The sequence below is a fragment of the Malaya genurostris genome, chromosome 3 (assembly GCF_030247185.1).
Source record: "Malaya genurostris strain Urasoe2022 chromosome 3, Malgen_1.1, whole genome shotgun sequence".
NCBI lineage: Eukaryota > Metazoa > Arthropoda > Insecta > Diptera > Culicidae > Malaya > Malaya genurostris.
Genome location: NC_080572.1, coordinates 109656394 through 109667712, shown reverse-complemented (window position 1 = coordinate 109667712; position 11319 = coordinate 109656394). Strand labels below are relative to the sequence as shown.

Here is an 11319-nt window from a genome sequence, read left to right as displayed (position 1 = left end):
CAACCTACAGTATGCATTGAGGGTATGACACCAACTAGTATAAAAATGCTATTAGCATCAGAAGGCCTTCCAACAACACCTGACCACCTTCTACGAATCTTCATCGAAGTGCATCAGAAATATGGAATGAAACTTAAGGAAGCGCTGGCCGACCTAGACTCTTATGGGGAATTTTTGACAAGAGAACACATCCACTAAATTTCTGTTTGAGCTGTTAGTAGAATGTTCTCACTAATAGTACTGTTGTTGTACCGTTGAATTCCACTATATCACGTCATTACACTCGCGTTTTCACAGTCACTATTTTTCCGAAAGTGTATCAAACGTTATAATACAGGTACGTATTTCGGAATGTTATTTACATCCTTCTTCAGTGTATCGGTTTTATAAGTTTATTGAAAGAATGCTGCAGTGAAGTTCCTTTTATTCAAACGTAAGTAGGTAAACCACAAAAGGAACAAAAAAAAAATTTAAAAAGGTAAAAACAGGTAACAGAAAACTGCAAGAGGTTAAGTGTTTTCTATGTTTGTTTTTATCTTGGATATGGGTAGTAACTGGAAAAGATCTATTCCCTTGGTCTCGGTTTAATGATGGAGTTGTTTTTGAATATTTCTAAACTTTCTGCTGAATCTAATTTCCATGAATTAGAAATTTGTCTTAAGATTTTTATGTCATTAGTAGTGAGTTCATGATCTTCAAAAAAGGCATGTTCTGCTACTTTTGACTTGATGTGATATGGTAGTCCCTCTTCCAATTCTTTGGATGCTTTCGCTATTTCTGAGATACGTTCCTTGAAACGAATGTCTAGTGTTCAAATTCTCTGTAGGATCTTTTGTAGAACCTAGTAGAGTTTTCAATTGGTAGTTCATACTGCTGAACACTAAATCTAAACCAAATTTTCTTAGTTTTGATTTTAGTGGGTGTGAAATGTTTCGATTGTAGTCCACCGATATTCTTTTAAAAATTGGGAATATCGAGAGACATTGCATTTTTGAAGTAGATTTGGATTAACTCCCACATGGTGCAAGGTAAAGGGTGGGAGATCTTTTTCTAAAAATATTCAAAATAAAATTCAACACGAAATTCTGTAAGAGAAAACTAAAAAATTGTTTAGCATTCTGAACGTGAAAACTTTGGAATGTTATAATCTTCATTTAAAATTAGCGAAACAATATCCCCAAGGTTTCGAAATTTTTCTAAGCAAAGTTAAATTTGCAGAACATTGCGAATCTGAGCGTAAACGAATTCTTCTTCACAAGAAATTCGAAAATTTACGTTTCAAAAATTCCGCACGCCGCCCCCAAAACCTCCGATACAGTTTTCTGAAGACTTCCTAATCAATCGGTCGTCTCAGAATTTTACCAACGAACAAACATAACTTCTCAATCTTGGGTTAAATTATGCAATTTCTTCTAAAGTAAATCTCGAACAAGTTATTATAGACGTAGAAACAGGCCTAAATAACTGTAATCTTCCTTTTTCTCAAATTAATGATGCCAGAGCTATTGTAGCTGATATTATTAAAAATACTTCACTGAAAAATCAACAAAATATTGGTGATAAAGAACTAGTGAAACAATTGCGGGAAAAGCCTGTATTTTATGTTAAGGCTGATAAGGAAAACAAAGTGGTAATTATGGACAAAGAAGATTATGACAATCTGATAACCCAAAAAATCAATGATGGCCCTTATAGGGAACAAAGAGCCGACCCCCTTCCAGATATTATTAAAAAAATAGATAAAACTCTTCATGAATGCAACCCAAACTTCGATATCAATCTCAGTAGTTTCAAGGTTTCTAACCCCTCTTTATCCAAAATAAAAGGATTACCAAAGGTTCATAAATCTGGTAACGAAATAAGGGAAATCATTTCTTCAGTAGGGGCCCCAACTAAAAAAATATCCAAATAACTAGTAAAAGAATTCCAATCTATGCCAAAAAAATTCTTCAGTAAATCAGTTCCTAACACACAGGTATTCGTTACTCAACTTCAGAATTCAGGCGAAATCGAAGATGACGAAATGATGGTATCTTTCGATGTAACCGCCTTATTCCCGACAGCATCTCCTCTATCATCATATGAATCACGCTGCATGCTCATCAATATTCAAACACTTAAAGAACGCCGCGATCTTGCAATGCTGTATTTTATCAGCGACATTATTTCTCAACGCATTCAATCACCAAGAAGGATATTATCACAACTAAATTTTTATACACCTAGCCGTCAATTACGAACCAGGAAATTATTTTTAGAAAGGAACACTAGAACAAATTATGAAAAATATAGCCCAATCAATCGTATAATGCGCCACTACAATCAATATTGCGAACATCTTGACCTTGGTATGTCCAAAAATGAAATGAAATTCCAGCTTAGTCGTAGAAATAATGGGTAGTATCTAAGTAAACATTGTAAACCATTTATATGTAGTCTACATTTGCTTGACGAAATATAAACTGAGAAACACCTTATGTGCATGTGTATGAATTATAGGTAAATCTTCACAAAGTTTTGGATAGGCTTAACCTTTGAGTTCTGTGTTCTGCTATTCATTGATGTCGCCTAAGATAAATCTAAGATAAATAAATTCAGATCGGCATGTATTTTTGTGCTACACAAAGAATTGTGTTTTACGCTGATTCCAAAACTTCTCCACGAACAAGAACCGTCAAACTTGGGGACGATAACTCTGCTTCAGATCCGACCATGTACTTCTGTCTGTTGGATGATTGGCGGGGTGCGTTTCTTTGCCATCGCCAACTCACTGCAGTTATTCCTTCTGGAGAGTGGGGTGGCAGTCTCATAAAAATTGTAATGCTTCTCAGCTTTTCTGAGCGCAAAAATTTGGCAGCACGTCTTCGGACAATTTTATTCCAGCTCTGGAACGCGTACGTATACGAAGGCGCAGCAGCACCATCGAGAGCAGTGTGTAATGTGGAATTGAATTAAACTCGCATGGAATTTTGTTAGTTTGAATAAATAAAGTTAGCCAATTTCTGCTCTGCCAGCCAAATTTGTGACTGGGTGTAAATAACGCAATTATGGTAAGGGAATAACGCTTATTACGGGTCGTAAGCAGCTGGTTGCGAAAAAAAAAAATATTGTACGTGATTGCATTATTGGGCCATATGTAAAGATTTTTAGGTGAATACTGTTCGCATAACACGTCTATTCAAATGCCATCGAGACAGTGATAAAACGACATTTTTGGGTGTTTCCAATTTGGCAGCATGCGTCCCATCAGCCCTCTTCTCGGCATCGCACCACCGAAGATTTAATTTCCTTTTATGTGTCAAGAAAGCTAATACCGATAAATAGAGAAACTTTTCCTGCCTATCAAAAGGCTGTTCACCATGTTAGCTTCTGTTATGTTGATGCAGCTGGACTGACTCTCACTAGCTGAGACCATATCGCATCATTGCGCCAACGCAGGGTGGCCTAATTGGTTAATCACGGGAGATGTTCTTGTTCGTTACGAGCTGGTTATCAAACTTGATGAGACAAAGTTCTTATTAGAAAAGTTGGTGAATTCGCTCTGGATCAGATGGATTTTATATTGATCCGAAGAACAGGATCTCGCCCTGTCGACGTGTTAGCATCGAAATACGGCTCTGACGACGACGGACGGGATGACATTACATTAACTGCAGATGTTTCCTGACTGTAAATGAGGTCGAGCTGGTCAGTGAGCTGGGCCGTTAGCGAGTTGCTGTATAAAATTTTAACTGAAATTTTCGTGTATCGTTAAATTTTATCACCGAACGAAATCGGGCTGATGGATTTTTGAAATGCTGAAACGTGCTGTTTTGATACAGGCCGCAATTAATAGGCACAACACAACAACAGATTGTTTGATTTTTAAAACTTTTACCATTCTTTTCAATCATTTCTAGTCCAAATGAAGTCATCAAACTGTTGGCATAGATCGCAGATCAGTACTAGAATCTCTCTTGCTGAGTACCATTTTATTGAATAGTTATATTTTCCCTCCACCTCTCCGGCTTTCTCCCGGAGTCTGTGTTCCGGGCGAACACTAACTGTTCACGAAGGTGAATTTTTTGTGACGTTCAACGAAAGAACTGCACGGAGAACCCGCTGGTCACAAAATTTTAACATTTCAATTGTGGTTTCAACTAAAATGTTGTTGATTTGTCATAACTATTCTGGTAAACGAAATCGATGTATTCGAATGCTGTCACTTGGCTGAGAACGAAGATATCAAAACGCAAAACAAAAATTCTATCCATTTCACCAGAAATTTTTCATGTTCAATGGCAATTGAACGTCACTTATGTCAGTTACGTAGTGACCGTTACATGTAATTGAAAGTATGAAGATGAACAAGAGTTAATTGTAAAACAAGTTCACCATGTACTGGCTAGATATACATTATCAATGTTTTAATTTCATCTGCGAGTTACGTATTTTCGGACAGTTCATGTCAAAGTAACTAACTACGATTAACGCCTTAAAACTACTGCAGAAGTGAAGCGATAGTATTTGTATTTTCATGAAAGTGCACCTCTAGCTACATTCTTGACACAAATGCTCTTCAGCGAGCCATCCTACAAGTGGAGTCAAAATTTCCTAATGCCCTGTGAACACTTCGCTGGTTAATTCCATCTTCGGAATTATAATCTATAGTTGCATTTCTACGTCATAGAGTTGAAGTTATAAGCAGATCATTACGCAATATTTCGTAGTTTAAATTGTGAACGATGAGCTGCCCCCTGAAGGGACTAGCAGTAAAAAATATTTATTGCAATAGGCGTCTTAAGTTCGAATAACCGAATAATTGGTTATAACAATTAAGACATTTTTTGCTTTCATGTATACAGATAATTTTTCTCGGATTGTGTCATTGCTCAGTTACACGAGAGACACCTCATTGAAATTTTTCTTTATCCGCTTAGGGTGTATGTAACGTCTCATTACTCGTTTGTGGTGCGTGTCTTTTTTCCATAAATGTGTTTATATTACCTATGAACAATATACATAAGTTTTTCTTCGCCGTGGCATCCACAATACATAGTACTTTAAACCGAATACATTTCGAATATCATATTAGTATGTTGGTATTCATTAGTTAATCTAAACACTGTTTTTATCAAGCGAGTTGCTATTTTAAATTACATTAAATAAAATACATTTATTTTGTACATGATCTTATAACTATTCAGGTTTGTTTGTATCAGCTCATCACTTTTATTCATTCAATATAGCTGGCTATTGGTTGAACTCATGGAAGAGAAAGGGGTCTAACATATAAGAAAAATTTAAATTGGAACTCCAATGGATTTAATGAAATGATAAAGAAGTTTCATGTAAGAAAGATCACGACAAGCAAGGATGTCGCGAACTGGGACATTGGATAGTCTACCTTGGGTACGCAAGGAATTTATTAGTTGAGATCTGACATCACGATACTCCATGCATATCCAAACGACATGATCAATACCGCGATAACCTTCGCCACAAGCACAATGATTAGTGTCGGAGAGTTCAATTAGAAGGAGATGTGCATCTAACGTGTAGTGATTGGACATGAGTCTGGTCATTACACGAATGAAGTCCCTACTCACATCCAGTCCCCTGAACCATGCCTTTGTCGATATTTTAGGAATAATTGAGTGCATCCACCGACCCAGGTCATCTTTATCCCAAGAAGCTTGCCAACTGGCAAGTGTTCTTACCTCACATCTTATTAGCAGTCGCGATGAAAGCTCCCAAAAACGATCTTTCAATGGAAGAACTTCCGCCAGAACTTCAAGACTCATTGTATGTGTCGAATGCATGCAGCCTAAGGCAATTCGCACACAACGGTACTGAATTCGCTCAAGTTTTACAATACGAGAGTTTGCAGCGGAACGAAAGCAAACGCATCCATATTCCATCACTGAAAGTATCGTTGTCTGATACAATTTTATTAGATCTTCCGGATGAGCACCCCACCAAGACCCTGTTATTGTTCGAAGAAAATTTACTCTTTGTTGGCATTTTGTTATCAGAAACCTAATGTGTCCTCCCCACGTGCATTTGGAATCAATCCACACCCCGAGGTATTTGAGAGTCAAAACCTGTTGGATCATTCTTCCCATCATATGAAGCTGAAGCTGCGCGGGATCATGCTTTCTTGAAAAGACGACCAGCTCTGTTTCTCCGCAGAGAATTCGATACCCAGATGAACAGCCCAAACGAACAAGTTATCTAAGGTATCTTGCAATGGTTTTTGCAGGTCAATAGCTTTGGGTCCAGTAATTGAAACCACGCCATCATCTGCCAATTGCAGGGGGTTACTAGACAGCTGTCAATGTCGCTCACGTAATCAAGCAGTGAAAGGAGAAATGAAGATAATGTTAATTGCTTCTGCAATCCATGAGCGTTCTGACGAGTGAAATGTCCAGAGAATTTTAGAAATCGGTAAAAAACCGATGTTAGTAGGGTGACAAAATGATAAAAATTTATCACTCATCTATAGCCCATCACGAATAAGAAAATTAATTATGAAAATACCAAATCGCGAGGAAGTCTAAAAAGATAATCATATTTTTGTTCGGACGTGAAGTAGTTGCCAGTGTGGTTTCTTCCAACCAAAAACGGATTTGAAAAATCAAAATGATTGGAATTGCGAAAGTAAACATTTGCCTAAATCCCAGAGGTTGAAATCGAACCAACCAACTATTTCCACCCATAAAATTGTTGATTTTAATTTGCAATATTTATGGTTTCGGCTTTACCGGTCTGTTAAATAAGAACGGCTGTTATATACTGCCCGACGTTTCGACCACTGGTTATGGTTTTTTTCAAGGGAAACTAAGTTTATTGGTTATGAAAGATATTACAAAAACATTAAAACTGTGTGTTAACTCACTATCTTATTGTTCCTCGTCTAAACATCGTATGCCCACGAACGGTTGTTCACATAATACACCCAAACCTCCTTTTACGAACCTTATATATGTATGTCTGTATGCTTACACACTCACTTGTCTGCATATATGTATAAATATTTATACATATAAATGATCGCTTTTACTTCACCAATATTTATATGTATTATGAAATACAAATATTTGCACACATGTGTACGTATATTAATACATATATACATATATAAGTTACGGAAATGGAGGTTTGGGTATATGTGATTTAATTCACATTTGCTTTCTCATCGTTCATCCAGAGAAGCTGTTTGAGATTTATTGTATATATTTACCTCTTGAATATCTCGAATAACTAAGGCTTTTTGACAATATTACTAGATCAGATTTTATTTAATCTTATTACAGAATGTAAACTATAAAAATCTATCAGTGATTGAAGACTTAGTAACCTGTCACTGAAAAATGATTAAAAATTTTTTTTCGTGAAAATGAAAAGTCTACATAGATTTTTTAAGGGGGGGAGGTGTAATTGGAAAGCCTGCGAAGGTCTACGAGGGGGGAAGGGGATTTTAAAAAATACCATATTTTGGTCTACGTGGTTCTTGAACAGTCCCTTAGGGTGTATGTCATTGCTCAACTGTAACGTTTCATTACTCGTTTGTGGTGCGTGACTTCGCTGGGTGTCATTGCACCAAATTCTAACCAATCAAATTCAGAAAAAAACAACTAATATTTTTATTGTTTTGCATTTGCTGCCTTTTCCGTGTTAAAGCGACACTGAGGATACTGCCCTTAAGAATATCATAAGTCAATGATTATGATTGTGTCAATTTTCAATTTTTGACAATTTCATTGCTGTCGTATGGGATTTATTATAATGAAATAGATTCCATTTAACAGCTTTATGATCTGTATACGATACACGTGTACATTTCATACGTCAGCGCAATGAAATTCAAAGTTGCATCTTGTGTGAAAAAAAAACATAGTTGGCGCGTATGATACTCGATCAAATATAGTGCAAACATGGCTTCCGCTGATGGTTCACTTTAGGATCTTCCGATTTCGGCTAGTGCGTTGCAAGTATTCACAGGTAATTTTAAATAATATATTTAATGCGTTGTGTACTTAAATAATCCTTTTGTGTTTAGAGTGCGGAGTGGATATAACCGCTTTAAATTGTTGGACGGAACGGAAATTATTGATGCTATTTCTTCTGCCCAAGTAAATTGGAATACCAGTTTAATTTGGGAATGGATTTCAAATTGGCGGTGCCGTAATGTAAACCTTTTTATTTTGTTTCGTACTAAGCTTAATTTTCTTGCTTTTTTATTTTAGAATCTCAATGGAGCGATTATTGAGTGAAAATGAGAGTCTTCAATTATTATTATTACGTCACGTAACGTATTCGTTGTGTATAAAATCGTGCTTACAGTTTGCGTATCATGCACACAATAAATCGTTCACTGAGTCTTATGTTGAAGGAATTTTCAAAAATCAAGCAATTAAGCTTAAACCATACTGGAATAACATTGAAACATGGCTTTTTTGTAACAAAGATACCGTTAGTTTGGCATCTTCTTGTAGATTTAAGGGCATTTCATACAAAACTTGCTATTTTTTATAAGAACAGACAGTAATATTGTTAATCTTTTTGAGGCTGAGGAATACTTAATGGACAACCGTGATGTTTATGCCATATGTAGGCAATGGATTTGTGGGAACCATGATTCCCATTATGTAACTTTAGAGGTAATAGAACGTACAAATCATTTTATACTTATCAAATTAGATTCCATTGATGATCCACCTTTCACTGTACACTTTTTAGGTAATAAGCATTTATTTAGATATAAAAAGGTATTTATTTAAGAAAATTAGATAGTAAGTAACATGAAAAAGTAAATAAATTCATTATAAAAAAGGAATGAAATGCTTTTATCAATATATTGCATTTTTATTACTTCATTATTTATGTCATACACAACACTGATAATTTTATACGAAAAATTCTATGATTTTCACTGTAAAATAGTATGATGTTCATATGAAAAACGTATGATTTTTATATGTCACTAGAAATTTTCATACGTGAATCTTTATGAAATTCGTAAATTTGTAGATTGATATTCATAGTTTGCTCTTTGATGGAAAAATTTCCATTCATAGTTCAAAACTATGATATTCAATAGAAAAACTTGTGACGAAAAATCAAAGTACATTCGTATGATTTTCCAACGTGTAGTATTCTCAGTGGATGCAAACGTAAAGCACGCAGCGGCATGCTCTACGAAGCAGAGCAGAGTCAAAACCACATAAAATGGAGGATGAAACCGAGCTAAAATAAATGTCAATAATAGTAATACATAAAATAGAAGTTTAGTTTTTGAAACTACATACGTTACGAAGTTTTTTGAGGTTTATTTGTGACAAAGCCTGAGTACTATGAAATTTTTTGTCCTGATCAAAGAGGTTTTAACTTTAAGGTCATTAGCCTCTTCTGGCAAGAAAAACTTTCTGACCCCATGTGCGGGGTTGGGAATCGAACCCAGGTGGGCTTCGTGAAAGGCATCGACTTACCCATCTCGCTATATCCGACCCCAATATGGAAAAATCTTCCATTTGATGAAGCATTTTTCACTCGATATTATCGTGAGATGGGAAGCGTTACTTTATGTTAAAGAAGCTAGAAAGCGTTGCATACAATAATTTTCATAAATTGAGGGTTAAAAATCATAATAGTTATTTTGTGGAAATTATGAATGTTAAAAACCGTTATAAGGGTTGGATTCTTGCGGTAAATAAGTTACGACGCGTTACTTTTAACAATGTTATAGGTTTTACGAAGTTATAGGTGTTACGAAGCGTTACATTTGTTTCTTTTTTGTGAGTTACACAGAAAAAATAATGAATTTTGCAGGTGACAGAATTCTACAAACGACACAATTCACAACTACTTAATTTTTTAAATGGCGCAATATTCCACTCGCACAGAATTTTACATGTTCCGAGTGTAATTTGCACTCGGCTACCAAGTGCCGCTGTATGGATTTATATTTATCAATTATTCAATGACCAGGTATGAGCTCTGCGGCCCAGTCGAGTAACCGATGCGCTTGTGATCTAATGTATCTCGGTTCAAGTCGCGCTGCTGCTATCGATCCTTTGTTTTTATTTCATTCGAATTCAAGACATGTAATTTTCAAATCACACAATTTTTCATGTTCTTGAATATAAATTTGTATGAAATATGACGCTCCATTTATGTGCATCTTATAAGATGTAAAATCACAAGATTTTTTCGAACTGTGTGTAAGCATTACGAAGCGTAACATGCGTTACTTTGATAGTAAGTTATTGGAGTTACAGAGCGTTACGAAGCGTTACTTTTTTTGTAAATTATAGGTGTTACGAAGCGCATGCGTTATTTTTTGTGAGTTATGACGTTACGAAGCGTTACAAGCGTTACTCGTTTTGTAAGTTACAAGAGTTACTCGTTTGTAAGTTACAAGCGTTACATATAGGCGTACTATAGGCGTTCCAAAACGTTACATGCGTTACTTTTTATGAGTTATTGATGTTACGAAGGGTTACAAAAAAGCGTTACTGGTTTGTATGTTACAAGACAGAAGTCAGCACGAGTGTTTCGAGGTGACATGAGTGCCTATAAGGCCGTTTCAAAGGAACGAAAAGATCACAATGTCGGTTTTCTGGGATAAGCATAATATACTTTTGGAGGACTACCTCAAATCAGATAAAAAAACCAGTATCATATTACCCTGTAACTGTGGAACCGGCGGTCGGATCCGATTAAAATGAAAAAGGTTCTATATGAAAATATGGCCTTGTGGATCTCGATGAACTGAGCCGAATGGTATATGAGTCGGTTTTCACAGTGGTTCGACTAATGATCTGGTTATTGGAGCAATCGGCACAATAATAAAATGAATAAAATCTGAAAGTAGCTGTTGACATAATAGAATTTATGGATTCTCAAATTAAGGTTATGTATATGAAAAGACAGCGGAAATAGTAGAAATCTAATATTCTACCTAATTCAAATTCTATTATATGACATGACGAAGTAAATATTTGAATTCATTCGGATGATTGCTTTCGGAATGATCTATCCATCTTCATTTAATTTGTTTTAATACTGCAGTAAGTTAAATTTAGTATCATGCCCACCGAGTATGTCAATTTACTAATTACTCAGTAACTCAATTTTCTCCGACAAAATTCCAATCAAATTTTCGCAAAATTCATTGTCTAATTTATTTGCGCGTTAGTACAATGTCATTCCGTTGTTGGAATCTAATAATATTGTAGTGCAAACGCCGAACATAACTACGTCTATCCCTTCTGAGTCACATTTATCCCTAATCGCTGCACTTTCGCAAACTTGAATCGCTCCGACAGATAACAAACC

At 35.7% G+C, this 11319-nt stretch overlaps 1 long non-coding RNA gene across 1 annotated transcript; it reads left to right on the top strand.

The window, feature by feature from the left end:
• Window positions 1–7687: 7687 nt before the first annotated feature.
• On the top strand, window positions 7688–8759 carry LOC131437777 (uncharacterized). Its single transcript, XR_009230826.1, has 3 exons — window positions 7688–7983; window positions 8042–8171; window positions 8229–8759. It is a non-coding gene; the product is annotated as an uncharacterized LOC131437777 (long non-coding RNA).
• Window positions 8760–11319: the final 2560 nt, after the last annotated feature.